Below are 26,195 nucleotides of genomic sequence, written 5' to 3'. Positions count from 1 at the left end.
GTACTGGGGCTTCAAACTGTACATATGAAACCTTTTATGGAATCAGGAGGCAGTGTTCCCTATTTCGTCAGTGCACTTTATCTGGTCTCAGAGTAGTTCCTGTCTTAACACCAGGTTCTTGTAACCATCACAACAAGAAATTTTTAAAGGCTTTTTTTTTTCAGCAAAAACCTTCACATTTTTCATTCATGATAACATTCTTTTTCTATCCCTAACCTTTGGCTGCACAGCTCTATTTTCATATATAAAGTAATTTATATAGAGTATTAGAAAAATGGAGTCCTTTGGCAGGTATCCTTTTTAGATTATCAGTATTACCTAGTGAAATACACTAAATACATTCATAGGACTCTCTGTCCCCTGTTTCTGGCACAGCTCCTGACACCTTTATCAATTCCTAAGTGGCAAAAGAACCAACAGCATCTTTTGTTATATTGAGGAGACTGATTTGAATTTAAAGCTCCACCACACACATCCAGAGGGGCAGGTGTCTAGAAATAGCGTAAATAAATTATACCTATTGAGAAGCCACCAGAAAATAAAGTCCCTAGAAGAGGGATTTCATAGAGCTTCTAGGTGGGTGCACACATCCCAGTGGTGGAAGTGTAATGTACCCAAACCACATCGGGAGACAAGCTCCTGTCCTTGGGACCTCCCAGACCTTGAGCTGTATATCACTTCATGTTGCTGTTCACCTGTAATTTTTATGATCCCCTTTAATAAAGATAATACATTATTGATTTTGTTTAGTGATGAGGGTCACTCTGGGAAATCAATTGAACCAGAGGAGGGATTGTTGGAACATCCATTTGAAACCGGGTCAAAAGTTGTAGGTGACTTGGAGAGCTACTTGATTTCTTTTGCTTCTGAAGTGACCTGGAAGCAGTGTGTAGCACTGAGCCATTTCCTATGGGATTTCATACTATTGGGTAACAATGTAAATTTTATGGCACACAGGTGGTGTGTAAATTTTTAATGTGGAGCATCCCTTTACCCGAAGAAACATGTTGGGTGACCAGGAGTATTGTGAGTGTGGCAGTAGTGAGAGTAGAGAAACCAAAAAGGAGGACTGCACTGCATGTGTTTTAATAGTGGACCTCAATTAATTTTAAACTAGCATCCAGCCCAAAGGTCTTTGGATTCTTTTTTTTTTTTTTTTTGTGGCAGTGACAGTCAAAGGGAGGGACAGATAGGGACAAACAGGAAGGGAGAGTGATGAAAAACATAACTTATTTGTTTCGGTTTCTTAGTTGTCCATTCATTGATTTCTCATATGTGCTTAGACTGAGGGTGGGGGGCTACAGAAGTCCGAGTTACCCCTTGCTCAAACCAGCTACCTTGAGTTTTCAACCCGAGTACTCTATGTCCCAATCCTATGCTTTATCTACTGTTCCACCACCTGGTCAGGCAGTCTTTGGCTTTTTTTGTGACATACAGACATCCTCAGACCTTATGGAAATGATTCACCCTTGCTGCTCCCGTGTAACATTTATATTGTCAACTATTGTTTTTAACTAAAGTGATGGACAAAATGCATTCCCTGCCATGTTGCCCTTGGATATATTCCAGCCTGTAATAATTTAAGAAGTTCCTCTGTGCTTGTGACCACCCCATGGGAAGAAAAGTATTTGGAGCCTCAAAGACATTTGTTTTATTTCACCTGACAGTTGTAACAAATGTCACACCCATCAAGAAGTTTTTAATACATTCTATGACATCATGAAATTTGTTTCAGGAATTCCAGAACTTGGAATTCCAGAATAGAGCCTGAGACATGGCTACACTGTTCTAGTAACAGGCAAGGAAAAATTTGGAGACAGAGCAACGGATTGGAAGTAGTTATGTACTAATGTTCAGTTTCTAGGTGCTGCCAATGGTGGCTTCAGAGCCTCGATGTCTTGTGAGCAGGAGTCTCTGGATCTTCAGTGAAGGGCCTGTGAGTTTGGTGAAGTAGGAATACATATGAATTGTCATTTGGGGTTTTATGTGGATTTAGACTCTGAAGAGCTAGGCATCAGTGTGTGTTTCTTGATTGAGCCGTACTCTGCAGAGATTAACAACTGAACATTTGAAGGTCAAGGCTTAAGGTCTCCATGTCAATTATGTTTAGGCTTGTTGATGGAAAACTGCCATGTGTGTAGCATGAACCCTGTTTGTCTAAGCAATGAATCTAATTTCATTTGTTTGAGGAGTGTCAATGTACAAGAATTTGGTAAATTTCAGATTGAATTTGATAACACTGGAGTACAAGGTGTGTTTGTGTTTCATGACTTGTTAAAATTTTTTATTTTTAGTGTGGAGAGAAAGAGCGATTCAGAGGAGGGCAGGACGAGCAGGAAGCATCAACTCCCATATGTGCCTTGACTGGGAAAGCCCAGGGATTCCAAAGTGTAACCTCAGCTTTCCTTGTTGATGCTTTCTCCACTGAGACACCATAGGTCAGGCCTTCAGATCTTAGGAGTCTGAAAGTTTTAGGTTCCATAGCCCTGGAATAGTGGGAGTTTTAAAATATTTTTTTTTATCTTTCAGGAAAGTTTCCTCTTCGACATTTTTTTTAAATGAGAGTAGGGATGTTAGAAAGATATACTTCTACGTTCACCACACCAGGATTCACTGTTTGTTGCAATAGTGAAGAGGATAGTTTCCTTAATTTTTCTTTCAGACAGATTATTGTTGGTGTACAAAAATGCCTCTGATTTCTGAGTATTAATTTTTTATCCTGCCACCTTGCTGAATCATTTATTGGGTGCAGTATTTTTTTCACTGCGACTTTAGAATTTCCTATGTATAGTATCACATCATCAACAAATAATGATAGTTTTACTTTTTTTTTCCAATTTGGATGTGTTTCATTTATTCTTTTTTTTTTTTTTTTTTTAAAGATTTTATTTATTCACTTTAGAGAGGAGAGAGAGAAAGAGAGAGAGAAGGAGGGGAGGAGCAGGAAGTATCAACTCCCATATGTGCCTTGACCGGGCAACCCCGGCGTTTCGAACCGGTGACCTCAGCGTTCCAAGTCGACGCTTGATCTACTGCGCCACCACAGATCAGGCTGTTTCATTTATTCTTGTCTGGTTGCTGATGTCCACATAGACTTCCAGAACTATGTTGAATAAGAGTGGTGAAAGGGGAAAACCCTGTCTTGTTCTGATCTTAAGGGAATTGCTTTTTAATTTTGCCCATTGAGTATGATGTTGACTGTGAGTCTGTTATAGATGGCCTTTATCATGTTGAGGTATGTTCCCTATATTCTCACTTTGCTGAGAGTTTTGATCATAAATGGGTGCTGGATTTTATCAAATGCTTTTTCTGCATCTATTGATATTATCATGTGGTTTTCTCCTTCCTTTTGTTTATGGGATGAATGACATTGATTGATTTGCAAATATTGTACCACCCTTGCCTGTACAGAATAAATCACACTTGATCATGATGTATGATTTTTTTCATATATTGTTGGATCTGGTTTACTAATATTTTGTTGAGAATTTTAGCATTAAATTCATCAGAGATATTAGTCTGTAGTTTTCTTTCTTTGTGTTGACTTTGCCTGTTTTTGAATCAGAATTATGCTCGCCTCATAAAAGCAGCTTGTAAGTTTTTGCTCCACTTGAATTTTTTGAAAAAGCTTGAGTACAATAGGAGTTAGTTCTTTGAATGTTGGGTAGAATTTGCCTATGAAGCCATTTGGCCCAGGGCTTTTGTTTGTTGGGAGTTTTTTGATAACTGTTTTAATCTCATTTGTTGTAATCCATCTATTTAGGTTTTCTGGTTCTTCCAGATTGATTTTCGAAAGATTATGTGCTTCAAAGAATTTGTTCATTTCTCTTAGGTTGTCTAATTTTTTGTCATACGCTTCTTCATAGTACTTTCTTACAACTCTTTGTATTTCTGCTGTGTCCATTGTTACTTTTCCACTCTCATTTCTAATTTTATTTATTTGAGTCCTCTTTTTTTTCTTGGTGAGTCTGGCTAAGGGTTCATTGATCTTGTTTACCTTTTCAAAGAACCAGCTCTTAGTTTCATTCATCTTCTATATTTTTTTTTAGACTCTGTCATTTATTTTTATTCTAATCTTTATTATTTCCTTCCTTCTACTTACTCTGGGCTTTAGTTGCCATGTTTTTTCTAGTTCTTTTAGTTGCAGGGTTAAGATGTTTATTTGAGCTTTTTCTAGCTCCATAAGGTATACCTGTAATGCTATAAACTTTTTTCTCAGGACTGCTTTTGCTGTGTCCCACAGATTTTAAGTTGTTGTATGCTCATTTTCATTTGTTTCAAGGGTATTTTTTATTTCTTTTGTGATCTCAGTGTTAAACCATTTGTTATTTAATAACATGTTGCTTAGTTTCAGATTGTTTGAGTGTTTTTCAGTTTTTCTATTGTAGTTTTCTAGTTTCATGCCATTTTGGTCAGAGAAGATGCTTGATATGATTTCAGTCTTTTTAAGTTTGTTGTGACTCATTTTATGCCCTAATATGTGGTCTATCCTAGAGAATATACCGTGAGAACTTGAAAAGAATGTATATTTTGCTGCTTTAGGGTGAAAGGTTCTGAAGATATCTATTAAATCCAATTCATCTAGTGTGAACCTTAATTCTGCTGTTTGTTTGTTAATTTTCTTTCTTGAGGATTTATCTAGTGATGTTAGTGGAATATTGAAATCTCTACTATTATAGTATTGCTGTTGATCTCATCCTTTATGTTCATCAAAGTCTGATTTGTATATTTAGGTGCTGCTATATTAGGTGCATAGACATTTGTAATGGTTATCTCTTTCTGTTGGATGGATTGCTGCTCCCTTTATCATTATGTAGTGATCTTCTTATTCCTTACTATGGTCTTTTTTTTTTTTTTTAGTCTGTTTTGTCACAGATAATTATTGCTACCTCAGGATTTTATTTAAATTATTTTATTTTCTTTGTTGATTTTAGAGAGAGAGAGAGAGGAAAGAGAGAAAGGGGGAGGAGCAGGAAGCATCAACTCCCATATGTGCTTTGACCAGACAAGTGCAGGGTTTTGAACTGGCGTCCTCAGTGTTTCAGGTTGATGCTTTATCCTCTGTGCCACCTTAGGTCAGGCTACTCCAGATTTTTAAATTTGTTTTCATTGGCAGGATATATTTTTTCATTTTTTTACTTTCAGTCTATGTGTATATTTGTTTTAAGTGGGCCTCTTTTAGACAGCATATGTACAGGTCCTGTTTTTTTTTTTTTATCCATTCAGCTACCCTGTGTCTTTAGATTGGAGCATTTAATCCATTTACATTTAAGGTTATTGATACGTAGTTTATTGCCATTTTTTTCTTTAAATCTACATTCCTCTTTTACTAGCCCCCCCCCCCCCCCGCTTTGTTCTGTCTATAGTAGGCCTCTTCACATTTCTTGTAGGACTGGTTTGGTTTGGTGAAATCCTTGAGGTTTTTTGGAGGGTTTTTTTTGGTCTGGAAAGCTTTGTATTTCTCCTTCCATTTTAAACAATAGCCTTGCTGGATAAAGAATTCATGGTTGTAGGTTCTTGATCTGTATACCACTGAATATTTCTTACCATTTCCTTCTGGCATTAAGTGTTTCTGTTGAAAAGTTGTATGTCATCCTTATAGGGTTTCTGTTGTAGGAGATTGACTGTTTTTCTCTTACAGCTTTTAGTATTCTTTCTTTATCTTTTAGCTTTGGTATTTTCATTATGATGTATCTTGGTTTGGATCTCTGGGTTCTTTTTTAATGGTTTTTTTCTGCTTCTTGAACCTTTGTGACTCTTTCCTGCATCAAAATAGTGAAATTTTCAGCTATAATTTCTTCAATCAGGTTCTCTATTTTTTGGTCTTTCTCTTCTTCAGGAACCCCCTTATGCGGATATTGTTTCTCTTCATGTTATCACAGAGCTCTGTTACAGTTTTCTCAGAGTTTTTGATCCTCTTTTATTTTTGCTGTTCTGCTTTTGTGGTTTCACTTATCTTGACTTTTAAGTCACTGATTTGATCATCTGCTTCATCCAGCAGCCTGCTTTTAATTCCTTCTAGTGTAGTCTTCATTTCTGATATGTTTGTCATTTCTGGTTCTTTATGATTTCTGTGTACTTTTTGATTCTTACGGTTTCTTTATTTAAGTGTTCATTAAGTCCATCCATTGTTGCTTTAAAATTCTTAAGCATCCTAACAATTATTATTTTATACTTTGCATACGTAACTTGATTACTTTCATGTCATCCAGATCTTTTTCTGGGGATTTGTCTTGTTGATTCATATGACTTAACTTTTTCTGTCTTTTTATTGTTTCTGTTTGTGGCTTGCAGGCTTGTTTCAGTTGTGGTCTCCTTACCTACTACAGCCACTCTGAAGTCTTGATTTGTTTTTTTCAGTTTACTTTACTCAGCAGTGGGCTTGTTTACTGATCTCAGCAGAGGGCTTATTTGAAATTGGATCCAGGAACACAATGAGTGTGACCTCTGGGAATCTGAAGGTGGGTTTTGCCTGCTGTTCTCCAGGGCATGGTGCATTCTCAGCTTCAGTAGGGGGAGGTGTATCTCAGATCTTTCTGGAGATCTGAGTTACTGCCCTCCACCCACTTCCTGCTTTCAGCTCTTTCTTTTGCGCTGATTGGAGCTGGAGAGCTTTCTTGAGGTGGCTCACCCAGAACTACTTTAGGCTTCTGTTGTGTGAAGGGATGAACCCCTCCCTCAGCTATGGCCACCTCTGCACTGAATGAGTCAGCTTTTGAGGTCATCCAAGGCATTCCACTGCCAATCACCGTCTGTTTCTCTCTACATTCCTAGTGAAAGATTAGCCAGTCCTCTCAACCCTCCTTGCCCCTGGGGCCCCAGGCAAGTGGCTGTGATATTTCCTGCTCTCCTTTTAAGGAAGGCACTTCCCACACAGAGAACTTTGTTCTTCTCTCCTCTCAATGCTTTTTGTCTGTCTTCTCCAGTCCCTGGATTTCTAGGTTGGGTCTCCGGTTCTGAGACTGAGGGTTTCTGTCTCAGGGTCTCTCTCTTTAATGACAGCCCTCCTGGACTCTCATCCTCCCCTTACTTCTGGAAGCAGGGGAGCCCCCACCATGCCCCAACACTCCCTACCAGGATCAGTGTATATTCTTCTTTGCTTCTTGGTTTTTGAGACCTGTTCTTTTGGTCCAAAGTTGATTTTTCACAATGATTCTTCCTAAATTAATTTGTAATCGAGTTTGGTGGTGTGAGCTATAAGTCTCTGCATCTGCCTACTTTGCTGCCATCTTGGAATCCCCAAGATTCTTTGATAAAAGGAAGAACAAATGAAAGAAGAAAGGTCAGGAAACTTTCTGCCAATGGATCTTGTTTCCAATACAGGATTTGGGGACATTTTGCTAGAAGCTGCCTTGTTCCCCCCAAATATCATCCTTGGCCTCCTTTTCAAGCCTGAGTAGCTCCTAAGTCTCCGAATCAGTGCCTTCACTGTAGGAGAGGGAAACATTGGGCGAATGAGTGTAAATCTGAATATAATGCCAAAGGACAGGTGATTCAGAGAGACCATGGTGGCAATAGTGGTGGTGGCTGGGTCAGGCCCTAACAGGTGGCAGCTGCAACTGAGGGTCAGGTGATTTGGGGAGGTAGACAAAAAAGCCTTTCCTGCCTGCGTCATCTAAGTTTGCTGCTGGGCTAGAGATAAGATGGAGAGGTCTTGGCGTTGTCAGTTTGGGCTGCCAGTTGCAGCAGCTATTAGAATTTGAGAATGAATAGAAGACTTGGGTATTTGGAAAGTTGCAGTTTTTTCTTGTTATTGTCTAATTTTATTTGATATTTTAGCTACACTATCATATTGTCCCCTATTCTTTGTCTGAAAATTGAGGTGGGAGACACCTGTTTGAATGTAGCTAAACAAAATTTTATGTGGCTGCTTCGAGATTTTTCTGGAGAGAATATTGTCTATCCTCATCCTTCTTCTGTCTCTCTCAGAAAAATGGCCTTACTAAAATCAAGCACGCATCTTTCTAACATGGTTCTCTGAAATCCCAGGTTTGTCTCTAATTTTACTGATTCGTCTGATTCTTGTTTGTGTTTAATCTTTGTTTAATGTTGTCTAAAATGTTATTTTTTTAAGACCTGAATTAAGTTCTTGCATGCAAAAATTGGAAATGTCGGCTCTAATATTAAAAAAAAAAAAATAGAATAAAATGGTGGATTCTAAGACTTGCTAATTTCCCAAACAGCTGCAAACTGCAAGCTGCTCCAAGGTGCAAACTGCTGCAAACCGTCAAGCAGGGTGAACTTGATTAACAAAAGTGTAAAATTTTTTTTTTGCAATGGGAAAATAATTAAAGTCATACTGGATTTTTTCAGCCTTAGTGTACTCCCTTGATTGCCTGTTAATTAATGGGGTAGAAATGTTTTGAAAAATATAGAAATCTTACTTGAAAAAGCATTTACTATTTCTTGTTAAAATTTAAATAAAGACAGGTATTTCCTTACAATCCTCAGGGTCAAGGTATTATAAAGTGTACCCAGCAAATGCTTAAAGTTTAATTGTAAAAAATATAAAAAGGAGAGCATATCGTGAAACTCCTGCAAATTTACTTTATCATGCTTTTTATTTTAAAACATATTTTGAATTCTGTTGTACAGGGCCATTCAGCAACCGAAAGACTCTGGAATCCTACAAGGAATGCCAAACCTATTTCTCCTGCAAACTCCTACCATCCTTCATTTGATCCAGCTAATAACGCTGTCCTGTCTTTCCCATAGCTCCAGATATACAAAGAAAGTTTATATAGGTGGAGGAGGGCCCTCAAACCCCACAGCCAGATCTTCTGATCATGACTTTTAAGTTCTATAATGACCAAGAGGAACAGGAAAAGGAAGACAGAGCCCAAAGAGATCAGGCAAAATACCAGCTTTCTGCATACACCCTTAAAAACTCCCAACGCCCCTATAGACCCTCATGTGGCCCCCTGAAACCATTTATACAGCTCCCGCTGCACTTCCAGAAAGGGGCACCTCTTTCACTGGTGGTAAGTGAGAGGAGCACTGTATGTGGCGGCCCCCCAACGGTTTGAGGGACAGTGAACTGGCCGCCTGTGTAAAAAGTTTGGGGACCCCTGAAGTGTCTCCTACCTCAATGCCCCATGGGGCTGGGACATTCTCCTAATTTACATCACCTCCCTCTCTCTCTCTTTCTCTCTCTCTTTCCTTTTTGCCCACTTCTGTTACAAATTTACCTCTGCCCCCCAGAAGTGTATCCCAAGGTTCTCCTCACCACCACATGGCTGGAAAGTTCCAGGGAAGGGCCTGTTGGGTTTATCTCTCCGTGTTAAAGGAAACAGAAGCTTCATCTAGATACATGCTGCAGATGGCCCTTTCAGTCTACTTGAATCATTGCCAGCTAGAAGTAGTGGTCACTGGGACTTGGATTCTAGCTGTAGAGTGTGGAATGTGACCACAGTTCCAGTGCATTGCAGACTTTTCCTGAATGTATGTGACTTTTGCTCCTTGGGACAGTTCTCAGACTGAAGTGGGGTTGGGTTATATTTATAAATAATGTGGAGCAGTGATGGTGTCAACATGGACCTGGTAAAATTACATTAACATATTAAGGACATACAAAACTACAAAGATTTTATTTTAGATCTTGCTGTATTAGCTAAGACATTGCTTGATAATCTAATAGGCATAATTCACTTAATAGTATTGAGACACTTGTTTTATTATCAGTAATGGCTATTTTAACTTTGTTGTTTATATTTTTCCAGTTTTTCTCTGAATCGGAACATGGAAATCAGATGAGTATAAATCCCAATACATGAATCAAAGTTTAAAATAATATAAAAGGGTGATATATCTGGGACCAAAAAATGAACAGGGTTTTGCAGTTAGATTTTGAGGGAACAGAGGTGCTGGGAACTGGCTTTTCCCCAACTCCCCATGTTGCTTACAAAAATGCTAAGCCTTCCCCACACCTCCATGTGATGCTTGGCTTTCTCCCACCCTCATATTCTCCAGAAAAGACTGCAAGCAAATTTCCTCTTTATGTAAAGTTAGGATGTTAAGTATTGGTGGGGGTTTTTTGCACTCAGTAATTCTAAGGTTGCCTTGGAAACTATACTCAGAAAAGTCATTGATTTGCTAATGGCCCACTTTGCCCTGTAAATAAAGGAAAATGCGGTTTCTTGAGGCAAACATGTTTTTCTGCTAGGGCGGTGTTTCTGCCAGCAATATTTACAGAGCTCTCCCGAACCCATCTTTTAATTCTTTAAGTCTATTTTCTTTAACTCTGCATTGTTCTTGCTCGGGACCTGAATATACTCATCACATGGATCTGCAACAGTTCACCTGGCACCTTCCGTCTAGGGCTGATGCTTAAACGACACGAGCTGTTTTTAGCTCCTGAGGCTGATATACTCAGACCAACCAAGCTACCTCAGTACTATGGCTGATGTACGAATGAACTGAACCAAAGGCTGAATTGAGCCACATGCTGCAAAAGAGGAATTGAGAGAGCAGGGGGAGAGGATGGCGCAGAGAAGAAAATAGTCACTACTCTTGTAGCCCTGACCAGGAATCAAACCTAGGATGTCCCTATACCTGGTCGATGCTCTACTGAGCCAACCACTCAGGGCCTCTTTGATATTTTTGTTCAGGTTTTTGAACATAAGTAAATACAAGCATTCTTCTAAATTCTACTTATTAGTGAAACTACTTCATTAAAATAATTTTTTTTCCTGACCTGTGGTGGCACAGTGGATAAAGCAATAACCTGGAATGGTGAGGTCACTGGTTCAAAACCCTAGGCTTACCTAGTGAAGGCACATATGTGTGTTGATGCTTCCTGATCATCCCACCTTCTCTCTCTTTCTCTCTCTCTGCCCTTTCTATAAATGAACAATCTTTTAAAGAATAAATTTTTACACAAACTTAATAAATTAAAATCAACGGTGTGCATTTAAGAATCTGCCATTGCTCACCGGTTGCCTCAGTGGTAGAGTGTCAGCCTGGTGTGTAGATGTCCCAGGTTCAATTTCCTTCAGGGCACACAGGAGAAAAGCCTATCTGATTATCTCCCCACTCCCCTCGCAGTTGCTTCTCTCTCTCTCTCTCTCTCTCTCTTTTTCTCTTTCTCTCCATTTTGCAGCCATCGCTCCATTGGATTGAGTTGGCCTTGGGCGCAGAGGATGGCTCTATGGCATTCACCTAAGGTGCTAAGAAACGCTTGGTTGATGAGCAAGAGAGTAGTGCCCCAGATGGGCAGAGCATTCCACCCTAGTGGCTTTCTGGGTATTTTCTGGTCAGGGTGCATGCAGGAGACTGTCTCTGCCTCCTCTCCTCTCAGTAAATAGAACAAACAAAAAAAAAAGAGCCTATTTTCCTAACTGATGTAGTCTTTGCATTGTCTATGTCAAATAAAAATTTCTTTTTCTATTCTTATCACTATTTTAGGAATTCTACAGCTGTGTTCTTTTATCAATCACTTCACTGTGCTAAATAGTAAATTTCTCATAACAATGTTGACCACTTTTGATACATTCACTTGCCATCTGATTATCTTTGAAAGTGTCTGTTCAAGATCCTTTCATGTTTTTAAAATTGTGGACTTTTAGAAATTTTATGATGTGGATGCCCAGGGCCGTGGGCCCCATCTACGACACTGTGGACGAGCCTAGGGTATTTCTTCCAAGAAGCAGGTAAACTGATCTCATTCGCACAAGGGCCACTTAACTATGTTTTGCCTGAATAGTCAGGTTTTTTATTCTTCTCTCAAAGATTTCTGTTGTGGGTGTTGATAGTCCTATTCTGCTGCTTTCCTTAATATATAGTGTTTCCTTTATCCCTCCTACCTCAATGCTCCACTCATATTTCAGGCTGGGACCTACTCCTAATTTAGAGCTCTCTTTCCTCCTTTTGCCAACTTGTATTATGAATTTACCTTTGCCACCCAGCTTAGTGTATCCCAAGGTTCTCTTTACCAGGCCACAGTCACAGAGCTCCAGGGAAAAGCAACCTGGTCTCAACTCTCCAGGCAGAGGAGAACAGAAGCTCCATATCCACGCATGCTGCAAATGGCTTTTTCCAGTCTACCTGAATCATTACCAGCTAGAAGCAGCGGTCATTGGGACTTGGACATGAGCTGCAAAGTATAGAATGGTGACAACAATTCCAGTGCCATGCGGACTTTTCCTGTGGGGAACTTTCCTGGACTCCTGCTCCCTGTGACAGCTCCTAACAGACTGAACTGTGGTTGGGTTGCATTTTTCAGGGATTTGGCATGGTGATGGGGCCAACTTGGACTTGGGGAACATGTTAAGGACACTACTCTTTTAGGGATTCTTGCTGTATTGGCCAAGAGTTTGCTTAAAGGCTTTTAATCACTGTAAAAAAAATAGAGGGCTGGATGAAGAAGATGGGGCACATATACACCATGGTATATTATTCAGCTAGGAGAAATGGTGACATCGGATCACTTATAGCGGAATGGTGGAGTCTTGGTAGCATTAACTGCAGGATTCCATACATTGGTGGGACATAAAAGCGAGACTAAGAGGCATGGACAGGAGTGTGGTGGCTATGGGGGGTGGGGGGAGGGAAGGAGGGAGAGGGGGAGGGGGAGGGGTACAGAGAGAACTGGATGGAGGGTGGTGGAGGATGATCTCTCTTCGGGTGATGGGTATGCAACAGAACTAAATGACAAGATAACCTGAAAATGTTTTCTTTGAATGTATGTACCCTGATTTATTGATGTCACCCCATTAAAATAAAAATTTATTTATAAAAAAAAAAAGAAATTTTATGATGTGGATACCAGTCTTCCCTCCACACTTTCCACAGAGATAAAGAAGGAGGAATAGACAAGAACAGGTAGAAAGGGAGAGAGATGAGAAGCATCAATTCTTCCTTGTGGCATTTTCGTTGTTCATTGATTGCTTTCTCATATGTGTCTTCACTGGGGGGCTACAGCACAGTGAGTGACCCTTTGCTCAAGCCAGTGACCTTCATCTTCAAGCCAGTGTCTTTGGGCTCAAGCCAACAACCCCACACTCAAGACTGGTGAGTCAGCACTCAATTCAACTACCTCAGGAACTTGAACCTGAGTTCTCTGCATCCCAGTCCAATTCAAGTTCCACTGCCCCACCGCCTGGCCAGGCTGAATACCAGTATTTAAACAGATAAAACTTGTGAGGTATGTGTTTAGATTCCTTGTACGTATTAATATTTACTTACTCATGCATGCCAATGGTCCTCTAAGTGTTCCAACATCATTTGTTGGAAAGAATATGCGTTCACAGTCAAAGCCTTTGTTTCTTTCTCAAACAGTTGAGTGTATTTGATTTGTGCAGGTCTTTTAGTGGGATCTCTATTATGTTCCATTTATCTGTATTATGCTTTCCCAATATTGCCAATACAAATACTACATATAAGTTTTAAAATCTTTTGATATAAACCCTGTAGGCTGGTTATTTTTAGTTAGAATTTGTTCTTCCTATATTAAGTGTAGAAACCCAGCAAATATTATCTTTACCAAAAAATCAATGGTAAGACATTTTATATTGTCTACCCCTATTTAGTGGTGTGATAAGAGACTTCAATTTCAAGGTGTCTGTTCTAAAAAATGTTGCCAGTATTGAACGAGAGGAACTTAGTACAACCCAAAAGATGGATTAAGATGCAAAATACCTCATCATTACTCCTTAAATTAATTGATGACATAAATGGGAAAAATACATCAGAGAAATGGTCACAAAACAGAGAAAATCGAGAAAACATGATGTCTTAAACTGATATTGTATTGTGGGTTGAGTACTACAACTTTGGAAAAAACAGTGGAAAATTTTGTGAAATTAGAGATTTCTCAGTTTGACAAATGTACCATAGTTATATAAAATGTTCACATGATAGGAACTTGAAGTATCCTGCTTGAGAGCAGACTCCTCTGGCTGTGCACACCCTCACCAGCTTGAGTGTGGATGGCCTGCTTTGCATGGAATTATACACATGACCCCACGGTCGCTAACTTGAGCCCAACGTCACTGGCATGTGCAAGGTTTCACTAGCTCCACTAAAGGCTTCCCCACCCATCAAGGTCTGTATAAGAAAGCAATCAATGAACAACCTAAACCACCCAAATCTCTCCCTTCCTCTGTCTCTTTTGTCAATTAAGAAAAAAGCTGGAAAGAAACAATTGTGATCTAATATTATTTTCCTTCTCATAAAAAAATTTCTGTATTATAACATTTATGTATATCTACATGTAATTAATAGTAAGTGGGTATAGAAAAATTATGGGTGAAATAGTAGGATGATAACTCAAGTTACCAAAAAACTATGCATTAAAAAATTGTATGGCCATGCTCAGGTGGTTAGAGCATTGTTCTGAATTGCATATGTTGCCAATTGCGACCCCAAGTCAGAGCATATACAGGAACAGATTGGTGTTCCTGTCACTCCTTCCTCTCTCTCTAAAATACACTAATAAAATAAACAGTATAGAAAATAGGTATACATTTATGAGGGGTACACATGATGGCACTATTTTTAGCATGCCGGTTTTTTCTACCCCCTTCTTATACCTTTCAAGATTTATGTCTCTTTGTCCTAAGCTCCAAGGTCCCATGTTTTCTTCTGTAACTTGTTACTGAAGGTTATTTATTTGACAGCTCACTTCTTTGACCTCTGTTTTTCCCTTAATAAATGTCTTAGAAAGAAAGGGGTATACTTGAAAAACATATTTATGTTTGTTTCTAATATTAAAAAAATTTTACAACTCAAATAATTAATTTATGGTTCATTTATATTATAATGCCCTCATTTTCCAAATCTTTAAAATTTTCTTCACTGATTACAAACAGTAAGTGGGAGCGAGAAGAAATACCAGTTCTTGTCTGACTTATTATTTATGCATTTATTGGTTGATTCTCCACCAGAACTCAAACTCAAAACCTTGATGAAACAGGATGACACTCAAACAATCTGAGCTATCCATCCTAAACTCATTATTCAAATTCTTACTTTCTTCCATGATTTGTTAGAACCTTTCTTTTTGGAATTAAGGGTCTTTTTTTATTTTTACACCACTAGAGATATAATTATGCCGACATCTTTTGTTGAAAACGTGTTGCAACTCTGAGTTGATGCTTCTCATCCCTCTCCTTTTTTGTCTGGCAGTCCCTGTCTGTCCTTTTATTGCTCACTTAAAAAGAAAGTACATACGTATTAAATTTTAATGTCCTATACATACTGATTCACCTTAAATCCTAGGTAGTTTATATTATAATTTTGCAATGATACTTGGAGTCATTTAAAAATTAAACCATACCCTACAAAAAATTTTAAATTATACTTCATTTTTACAGCTTTACATCTATAATTTATATTGATATATAACATTTATTATACATAGTAATTTTGAAAGTTATTGACGTTTAGTAAGTTTACACTTGTGACATCATGAAAATCCAGTTTCTAGAAAACTTTATGACCTCATACATAAAGTAATTAAGTGGTTGTAGTATTTTTGTTATGTTTTATAGATCTTTTCTATATTTGAAATACAATCCTTTACCAAATACTTGTGTAAATATTTTCTTCCAAACTCAGGCTCTAGGCTGCAACTATGAGTTGATGCTTCTCATCTCTATCCCTTTCTGTCTGTTTGTCCCTGTCTGTACTTTTTTATTGCTGACCAAAAAAAGTACAAATGTATTAAATTATAATTTAGTAAAATTTTTTATATTTTTTATGATTCATCCTTTATTTTCTTTCCCCAGAGCTCTGCATAAGTCAGGTTCAAAAAGTTTCTCCCATTTACTTTGATAAGTTTTATATTTTCACTTTTTACACTTAGATCTGTGATCTATTTTGACTTAATTTTTGTTTAGGGCTTGAGTTAAGGGTCTTAATTTATACATGTGCCACTAGAGATACAAATATGGTGTGTATCTTTTGGTTGAAAAGACGTACTACTCTGGCTCCCAGGTATTATGGAGGAAACAGGTGACTGCCTGTATTTAGTTTGAGTAGCGTTGGGGTCAAATAGCATCTAAGGGTCTGTAGACATCAACTACCATGTCCCGACTGTCCTGGTCTTTGCGGGTCACATACTATGTAACAGATGAAGGCATTTAGTGTAATCATGGTGTCAGGATCAGGTTCGGGATATAAAGGACTCGGGATGGTCCTCACGTGAGGATGGCTGGTCCCGCTGTGGGAATAATAAGGGTGTGTGGTCAGTGTCTGAGGTGCAGACATTGTCATCAGGTTGCAGCTTTGAAGGCCCAGGCCCCCAGGGTGGTGATGGGCATGAGGTTCCAACCTCTGCAGTTGGGATAGAAAGGAATCCATAGCTTTGCACCGCTTGAGTATACATGACAGTTTTCCCTACTGTTAAACTTGTTGTTTGCACTTGGGCTTGTTATGAATAATGCTGCTGTGAAAATTCTTATACATACATTCTGGGTCAGATATACCTTTATTGGCTAGGGCAGTGGTCCCCAATTTTGGCGGGGGCCAAGGACTGGTTTAATGTCAGGAAATATTTTCACAGACCGGCCTTTAGGATGGGACGGATAAATGTATCACGTGACTGAGACAAGCGTCAAGACTGAGTCTTAGACGGATGTAACAGGGAATCTGGTCATTTTTCAAAAATAAAACATCATTCAGACTTAAATATAAATAAAACAGAAATAATGTAAGTTATTTATTCTTTCTCTGTGGACCGGTACCAAATGGCCCACTGATTGGTACTGGTCCGTGGCCTGGGGGTTGGAGACCACTGGGCTAGGGGATAGATATAGTTTAGATAAAATGTCAGAAAAGGTGGTCAAGCCCAGGGCAAGCAGTTAGATGCCCTCTGTGTTTTAGCCTTTCATACAGGGGCCACCTAACTGCAGTGCAGAGCACACCCATTGGTAATTTTTGGTTGACACTTTTGCACTGCAAAGGCAGAACTGATTCCCACAACCCTATACCTATGGTCCTCAATGCCAAAAATATATATGTGTTTCTTTGCAGAAAATATTTGCAAACACCTGCTCTTAGCTTTTAATATGTAGCAACAGACACTTTTTAATTTCATTACCCACACACGTTCTTATTTGCTGACATAATCTTCATTTTATTTATTATCCATCCCCGACAAAGTGACCTATATGAAGTGTATAAATTAAGTCCTGCTGTCTCTTAGTCAAACATGGTGGCCTCAGTTCACATCGATATTGCAATGTAGGAGTTCCAGGCTGGGGATGTCAACGTGGTAATTGGATAATCTGGAAACATCACCAGGCAGCAGAGGGAGAAGATCTAACTGTTTATTACTTATTTATGAAGCCTGCTGGTGCCCCGGGGGGGAACCACCCCTAAGTAGCTCACTGCCTCCTCTTTCTGTACCGCCTTGGGAGCTGAAAGCCACACTAATGACAGCAGAAAACACTGGCTTGTATATGGGAAAGTCTTATTTCCCCTCATACACTTTCTCGGAACTTCTAGGGACCAGGCTGTGTTTCTTCAACACTCACCCTCTAAACTCACAGGTCTCCACCAGTGTAAACAGGGCTGCCAAGGCTGTCAACAGTCTCTCTCTCTCGTTTCTCTCTCTCTCTTTCTCTTTCTCCTCTCCAACAAAACAGATTAGGTGGAAATACCCCTTCCCTGCAAACAATAGCAAAAAAATCACTCCTCATATAAGCAGGCAATCTGCAGTTTGCAATTTGCCAACCTTAGGGCAAGCAGCAGCCGTCCATAGACGATACACACAGGAAGCTGTTCCAATACAAGCAAAACTAGAGAGAACCACCTGTTTACTCAAAAAGGGGAATATGAGTTTTAAAGAGGACTCTGGTTTGAAAAGCACCCTGAACCCAAACCTTACATTTTAGCCTTTTGTTGTTTATGGAAAAGGGATGAAGGTCTTATTATTTTCTGTAACTGCTTCCTGCTACTTAGGGTCAGTGAAGTATTTATGGGGCAGGGGATAGACAAGAGTCCTCAGACCCGGACTGGTTGGACAATGTCCTCAGGTAGTCACTTGCTGGGGAACTCGTTGGTATTGGTGTTGGTGTGCAGCCTGGAGGAGGAAAATGTAATGGTGGTTTCTGTACCTGCTGTCTCAGTCAAACTCTTATGTACAACCTCTGGTGCACAGGGTGCAGAAGCAGCCTGCAGGAATGAACACTTCAGTGGAAATTATAAGGGAGGTTAGGACAGAAGAAGTGGCTACTTCTCCTGAACCTGTCCCAATTCCCAAAATTATTTTGAGGGTTTACCAAGAGAGGGGTGAGCTGCACTTCCCTTCTGTGCCAGAGTTGCTGAATCCCTGGAATGGGGAGAGACTGGTTGTTGAAGGCTACATCACCATTGGGAGAGAGGAATGTTAAAGCACAGGCTACTGCCCAGGTAGTAGGAAGGCCAAGGTAGCGTCCTCCCCGCAGAGGAACAACATTCCCTGTTGTGTGGCAGGGAGGGAGATGAATGAAGAAGAGGTGAGAAAGAGGGCAGGGAGGTGTGCTTTTTTCCTGGGGTTCTGCTGTCCAGACTGATAATGTAGATGCTATTCCTGCTCCAATAAGGGGAGAGAGATGGGTAGTTGCTTGTTGGGTGCAGTGAAAATGAGGGGGGCACCAGGGTGGAAGGTGATCCAGGGGAAAAGGGAGAGGGAGGGATAAGAGGAATTAAAAGAAGGGGCTTGTAACGTAGGAAAGGAGGGAAACCGGACTGGATGGAGTAAGCAGCCGTTTATCTCAGGAGGGACCTGGTTTCTATTTGCTGAGACAACGGTGTGGTTGTTAACTGTAGAGTGACAGTGATGTTGCATGTTGTGTTGGCAGAGGCCACCTGGAGTGTTCCTGATGTTTTGGTGAAGCATCAGGGGGCTTGACTTACCCTGTGCTCTCCATACGGAGCACTTTCCAGATTTTATTTATAGTTTTTTCATGCATTTAATTGGTCTAAATCTATTTGATTTTATTTATTTATTTTTAGAGACAGAGAAAGAGAGAGAAGGCAAAGAAGAGCAGGCAGCATCAACTCCCATGTGTGCCTCGACCAGGCAAGCCCAGGGTTTCAAACCAGAGACCTCAGCATTCTAGGTTGATGCTTTGTCCGCTGCACTGTCACAAGTGAGGAATCATTCTCAATCTTTATACTGTATTTAATTGTGCCTAATTTTTTTGTATCACATAATCATACATTTTTTATGTCAGGATTCTTTTGCTTAATTTGAATGTGATGGGCGATTTTTTCCTTTTTTTAATGTGTGTGTATATGTAATAAATGTCAGGTAAACTTATTCTGTAATGCTTACACAGTAAATATTTTGGAATTGCAAGCCATGAAAGACTTATTCCATGTGCTTCACAAAGGAAGGTGTTTTTTGGTCTGAGCAGGCAGTGGTGCAGTGGCTGGATCATCTACCTGAGCCTGAGGACTCAGGTTTAAAACCCTGATATTGCTGGCTTGAGCACAGGGTAGTCAGCTTCAGGGTGGGATCATAGACCTGAGCCCAACGTTCTGGATTCAGCCCAAAAGTCGCTGTCTTGAAGCCTAAGGTTGCTGGCTTGAGGAAGGCGTCACCAGCTCCGCTGAATCGCCCTGGTCGAGACACATATGAGAACGATATCAATGAACAACAAAAAGTGCTGCAGCTACAAGTTCATGCTTCTCATCTCCCTTTTTGTTTATTTGTCTGTTTGTCTTTCTCACTTAAAAAAAGTGTTTTTCTTTTACCAGCCTTTAGAAATATTAAAAGAGACAAGGTTGTATTTTTCCCATAGCATGCCGTAGTCTGAGTGCATGGCAGTTGTTCCTACCGATAACTGAACTTGTGTGTTTGCAGTCCAGATGGTTAGGATCCAGCTGCCATGAAAATTCTTGTACTTCTGTTTCAGCAGTGCACTTTTTTTGTGTGTGTTTCGGGGAGTTTTATGGGGAAAAATACATAATTTAGACATTTAGCTCAGGGTGACAGTGCTGTATGTTAGTGTGTTTATAACTTCAGTCTGAACAGATGATACAGAAATGTTTTCCACAGTAAATGAACCCTTTACATTTCCTCCAGCTACAGACCATTAGTGTACAGTGTGGTTTATGTGCCTGTTAAAATCTCTTCATATCTTATCACTTTGAGGAATTTTCTCATGTCGTTTTTATTTATTTATATTTATTTTCTTATTTCCTGATTTTGGGGAGAGGACAGGAGAGAGCGAGAGACAGAAATATCATTCAGTTCCTGTGTTAGCCCTTACGAGGGATCAAACTGCCAACCCTGTGCATCGAGATGACACTGACCAGCCAGGCTCTCTGGCCAGGGCTCAATTCTTATTTTTATTTAAAAACTTTTATTCATTGATCTGCGAGAGGAAAACATCAATCCATTGTTTCTCCCATCCCTGCATTCACTTGGTGATTCCTATATGTGCTATGACTGGAAATCAAACCTGAAATCCTGCCCTGGCTCATTTACTCAGTTGTGAAATGTTGGCCCATAGTGTATATGACCTGGTATTGATTACCCAACAGGGCACAGAGGAGCAATGCCCAATTGGTAGCCACCCCTGCTGCTCTCGCTCGCGATCTCTCTCTTACCCCATACAGCCATGGCTTGATTGGAGCCAGTTGGTTCCAGGCACCCATGATGGCTTTATGGCCTCCACCTCAGACTCTAAAAGTTGCTGAGCCACAGAAAAACAACCCAGATGGGCAAAGCATGGCCCCCTAGGGGGGTTGCCAGGTGGATTCCTTTTGTGTCACATACAGAAGTCTGTTACTCCCTCCCCTTCTGTCACTGAAAAACAAGCCTGCAACCTTGGCATATCAGGACAGTGCTACAACCTGCTGAGGTATTTGGCCCTGTGCTTCAGGTATCTGAAAGTTTTATGTACTGCTCCATTTAGAGCCATCTGCAAAATGATGTTTCTCTGTGTCTCAGACAGGCTTTCATCTTCTTCTTGTCCGCCCACTTCTAGCATGGAAGTCTTATTGTCCCAGAACCATTTTTTTAAAAAAAGCCATTCTTATCCCCTTCCCTGCAGAACTTCCATTGCCATCACATGCTGTCTATGCATGAGTCTGTGCACAGGCATTTTTTTTTACGTACCTTTGTCTGGTTTGTCTATTGTACTGTCTTAATTATAGTGACTTGAAGCTCTCACTAACTGATAGAAAAACTCTCTCAACTTTAAAAAAAATGTAAATAGATACCAGTTTAGGATTTTTGTTGGTATTTCACTGGGTCTATATATACATTTGGGAGACTTGACGTTTATTTATTTATTTATTTATTTATTTATTTAGACAGAGTGCAGAAGAGAGAGAAGAGAGAAACATCAACTTGTTCCACTTAGTTGTGCACCCAGTGATTGCTTCTCGTATGTTACATGTCCCCCCTGGAGCTCATGTGGTGACCTAAGGATCGAGCTGGCAACTTCAGGACTGAACCGGCGACACGGCTGCTCCAGGGAGTCATTCTATCCACTGAACCACTAGCCAGGGTGTAGACATGACATCTTTACAATGCTTTCACAGTCAAGTTTTCCATTTATGTCAGTCTGTTAACATTTCCCTCCAGCCCTTCCTGGCTAGCTCGGTGAGTTAGAGACCAACTGGAAGCACAGAGGTTGCTGGATCAATCTCCGGTTGGGGCACATACAGGAACAGATCGATGTTCGTGACTCTCTCTCTGTCTCTCTCTGTTTCTAACTCTCTTTTGGCTAAAATCCATAAAAAAAAATTAGAGTTTCTTCTCTTATTTCTTTTTTTTTAACCCAAAATGTATTTATTTACATTTAGTCAACACAGGGGCTCAACCAGAGACTTAATTAAAAAAATAAAACAAAAATGACATCACAGCTGAAAATACAGAGTCCTATACAGAAATCAAGACAAGGACAGACCATCTAAGGAAAAAATAAAAAGCACAGGGACAGAGACCAGACAGCCCGGGTCAGGGATCTTGGCTGGAGACCTATTTGTTTTGCGTCGGTTTCTTGCAGGTACTTCTTAAAGGCTGTGGGGCTTTTCAGAGCTGGACAGCATGTGTGTTCAGTGGGCTGTCAGGGTTGGGTTCTCCTAGCAGGCTCTGGATGGAGAGCAGGATGGTCCTCACGTCATACAGGGCAGACCACTTGTCCTTTAGGATATCCAGGCAGAAGTTACCCTGGGTGTCCACACTGGGGTGGTAGCAGGGTGTGAGAAACTTCACTGTAGGCGCGCTGTATGGGTAGCCCCTGGGGAACACTAGAAAGAGCTTATATCTCAAGTCATCATATACTGTGCCAGCTGCTCCATGGATGGTGCCCACCCATTTGAAAAGGTTGTCTGATTCTGGGAAGGCAGAAGTTCCTTTGTCACCAGACTTCATGAGGGTCATCACCTCCTGCTATGTGAATTCTTGCCCACCGGGCCCTGGGGCAGCAACTCCATTGGACTGGGTGGGCTCCTTTCTGAGTTTCAGCAATGCTGGCAGCAGCTGGGTCAGGGTTCTTTGAACAGTTCTGTGTATCTGATAAATACACAGGAAGTCCAGGAGCATGACTGTAACTGCATATTTTTTTTAGTAAAAAATGATTTAAAAAATTTATTTTTTGTGACAGAGACAGAAAGAGGGACAAATAAGGTCAGACTGGATGGGAGATGAGAGGCATCAATTCTTTGTTGCGGCACCTTAGTTTCATTGGTTGATTTCTCATATGTGCCATGACTGGGGGGGGGGGAGCTACAGCAGACAGAGTGACCCCTTGCTCAAACCAATAACCGTGGCCTCAGGTGATTTTTGCTCAAACCAGAGGAGCCTGCGTGCAAATTGGCAACCTTGGGGTTTTGAACCTGGGTTTTCCATGTCCCAGTCAGACACTATATCCATTGCACTGCTGCCTGGTCAGGATGATTTAAAAAAAATTTTTAATTTTATTTAGTAAAAGCATTGGCCAACAGTGTGGATGTCCTGGGTTTGATTCCAGGCCACCACACAGAAGAAGCATGCGTCCACTTCTGCACCCTTTCCCCTCTATTCACTCTCATTCTCTCTCTTTCTCTCCCACAGCCAAGGCTCCACTGGAGCAAAGTAGCCCAGTTGCTGCTGAGGAAGGCTCCATGACCTTTATTTCAGATGCTAGAATGGCTCCCGTGCAACTGAGCAATGCCCCCAATGGGCAGAGCATCTCCCCCTAGTGGGCTTGCCGGGTGGATCCCAGTTGGGCGCATGTGGGATTCTGTCCCTCTGCCTCCCCACTTCTCAGTCCAGGGGGAAAAAATTTTTTTTCCTATTGAATTAATAGTGATAGGAAGGAAAAAAGAAAAAAAAAAAAAGAAATATATATTTTGTTCCACTTATTTTTGCATTCTTTGGTTGCTTGTGTGTGTTCTGACCAGGAATAAAACCCACAACCATGTCTTCTCTGAAAGATGCTCTAACCAACTTAGCTAACTGGCCAGGGCTTGGATGAGTATTTAAAATGTTTTTCCAGCCTAACCAGACCATCAGCCTAGGACGCAGAGGACCCAGGTTTGAGTCCCCGAGGGTGCCAGCATAATCTCAGGCTCATCTGGTATGAGCAGGGCTCTCAAGCCAGATCCCAAAGTCGCTGGCTTGACCAAGAGGTTACTGATCTGCTGTTGTTCCCCGGTCAGGGCACATATGAAAAACCAATCAATGAACAACTAAGGTGCCACAACAAAGAATTGATGCTTCTCATCTCTCTCCCTTCCTGTCTGTCTATCCCTATGTGTTTATTTCTCTGACTGTTTCTGTGGGAAAAAAAAATTCCATTGATTTGAGAGAGAGGAAGAGAAATACAGAGCAGGAGAGAAGCCATTTTGTCATTGTTCCACTTAGTTCAATTTAGTTGTGCACTCACTGCTAGCTTCTCATATATGCTCAGTGTGATGTAATAATGCTCTATCCACATAGCCACCCAGCCATGCCTTAACATAATTTTATTTTAAATTATATTTTTCCCTTCTGTAATCATGGAAATAGTGTACTTTGACACAACTGTTAGTTTTCATCCTTTAGTGTCTTCTCTGAGAACTCTGGCTAATTTGGGTTCAGGAAGATTATTTCCCATATGCTTTTATAAGTTTTATACTTTCTCATATTATACTTAAAACTGTGATCTAGTCAGACTTAATTTTTCTTTATGACTAGAATTAAAGGCCTTAATTTATTATCCTGCCACTAGGTATACAATTATCCCAGCATTTTCTGATAAAAGACTTAACCCGTTGGCTTATTTTGGTACCTTAATGAAAAAGTAATTGATGGTAATGCATTTAGATTCTCAATTCTGGTGATGCCTTTCTCATTGCAGCAGAAAAATGAAGCCTCACTTTACTGGCTTTACCTTCACTGCCTTTCCTCGAGGTCCAGTACCAATGTGAATTGTAGATTATCTAGGCTGCTCTTCCACTCTGGTTGGTGATTGCCAGACTCACTCGGTACCCATTTCTCCAAATCTCTTTCTAGTCTAAAAAATTTTAAGAATATTCCCGCTAGCAGTTTCCATTTGGTGTTCCTTTACAGCAGGGGTCCCCAAACTACGGCCCGCAGGCCGCATGTGGCCCCCTGAGGCCATTTATCTGCCCCCGCCACACTTCCAGAAGAGGCATCTCTTTCATTGGTGGTCAGTGAGAGGAGCATAGTTCCCGTTGAAATACTGGTCAGATTGTTGATTTAAATTTACTTATTTTCAATATTGTATTTGTTCCTATTTTGTTTTTTTTACTTTAAAATAAGATATGTGCAGTGTACATAGGGATTTGTTCATAGTTTTTTTTATAGTCCGGCCCTCCAATGGTCTGAGGGACAGTGAACTGGCCCCCTGTGTAAAAAGTTTGGGGACCCCTGCTTTACAGCAATGGTCCTCTTCCCCCAGGCTGCGGACTGGTACCGGTTCGTGGGCCATTTGGTACCGGTCCGCAGAGAAAAAAATAAATAACTTGCATTATTTCTGTTTTATTTATATTTATGTCTGAACGATATTTTATTTTTTAAAAATGACCAGATTTCCTCTGTTACATCCATCTAAGAATCACTCTTGATGCTTGTTTCGGTTACATAATACATTTATCCATCCCACTCTAAAGGCCGGTCTGTGAAAATATTTTCTGACATTAAACTGGTCCGTGGCCCACAAAATTTTGGGGACCACTGCTTTACAGGATGTATGACCTCGACTCTGTAGAGTATCATTCTCTTCTGTTACAACACCTCTAAACTCTTGACCATTTCAAACATTTTAAAAGAACTAACTTTTTAAAAATACAAACTCAAACAAACTGCTGTGGCCTTGTATTTCTGCTGAACCACTAAACAAAGCTCACTTCTTATTTTGCCTCTGGAAGCTACAGTCTCTGAAAATACACTCGTTTCCACAAACAGTCATAGTGCCAAGAAAACAGAGAGTTTGAGGACTGTCCCACCATCCAGCCACCTCAGGTGACAGGCCCCAACATTGCAGCTTTTTTTACATATAGTTTTAGATTTCCCAAAATGGCGGCCTCCAATGCGGCTTTTCTGAGCCAGGGAGTATTGACAGATCGCCTTCGAAGGGAGTGCAGGAAATCGCCTCTGTCTCTTCTAACGCTTCAGTTCCTCGTTGGCCACAGTAACAGGCTTATATCGGGATGACGCTTTCAGGCGCCAAGTTAGTTTGTGGAAGTGTGAATTTTATATTCCTCGTGGGCTCCAGAAAACCAGATCAGTGTGTTCTCCTTTGAAATGTTCCGAAATGTTTTATTTGGTAGGAGATTTGTGTCTGATATCTCAGAGTAACTGACAAAACAGAGTGGAAGTGGTGCAGTGTGGACCCCTGGAATTATGGTGGTGGGAGGAGTCGTGTGGAAGGAGCTCCAATGTATTGCCAAGGAAGCAGGTGACTGCCTGTGGTTTGGGTACTGTTGGGCAAATAATCTTTACAAACGTTTAAGTTTTCTTATATTTTGCATTGGCCTGGGCAGCAATTGTGTGTAGTCTGTGGAAGGCTGTGGTGTTTGCCCTCAGGGTGGCAGATTGTAAACTGCAGATTGCCTTTTTATCAGAGGGGACATTGTATTTCTAATGTTTTCTGGAGAAGGGTTTTTCCCCCCCTTAGCCACCCACCATGGCTGTCCTGTACATGATCCTATGCTCAAGGCAGTGACCGTAGGGTTTGGAACCTTGGTTCTCAGCATCCCAGGCTGATGCTTTATCCACTGCATGACCGCTGGGTCAGGCACTTTTTCAATATTTTATGTATTTATTTTAG

At 40.5% G+C, this 26,195-nt stretch overlaps 1 pseudogene; it reads right to left on the bottom strand.

The window, feature by feature from the left end:
* Window positions 1-21,950: 21,950 nt before the first annotated feature.
* Window positions 21,951-22,321, bottom strand: LOC136399289 (ubiquitin-conjugating enzyme E2 C pseudogene; annotated as a pseudogene).
* Window positions 22,322-26,195: the final 3,874 nt, after the last annotated feature.

This window comes from Saccopteryx leptura, chromosome 3, assembly GCF_036850995.1.
Source record: "Saccopteryx leptura isolate mSacLep1 chromosome 3, mSacLep1_pri_phased_curated, whole genome shotgun sequence".
In the NCBI taxonomy this organism is placed as follows: Eukaryota; Metazoa; Chordata; class Mammalia; order Chiroptera; family Emballonuridae; genus Saccopteryx; species Saccopteryx leptura.
The sequence above is the reverse complement of the archived record's forward strand: the minus strand, read 5'-3'. Positions and strand labels throughout refer to the sequence as shown.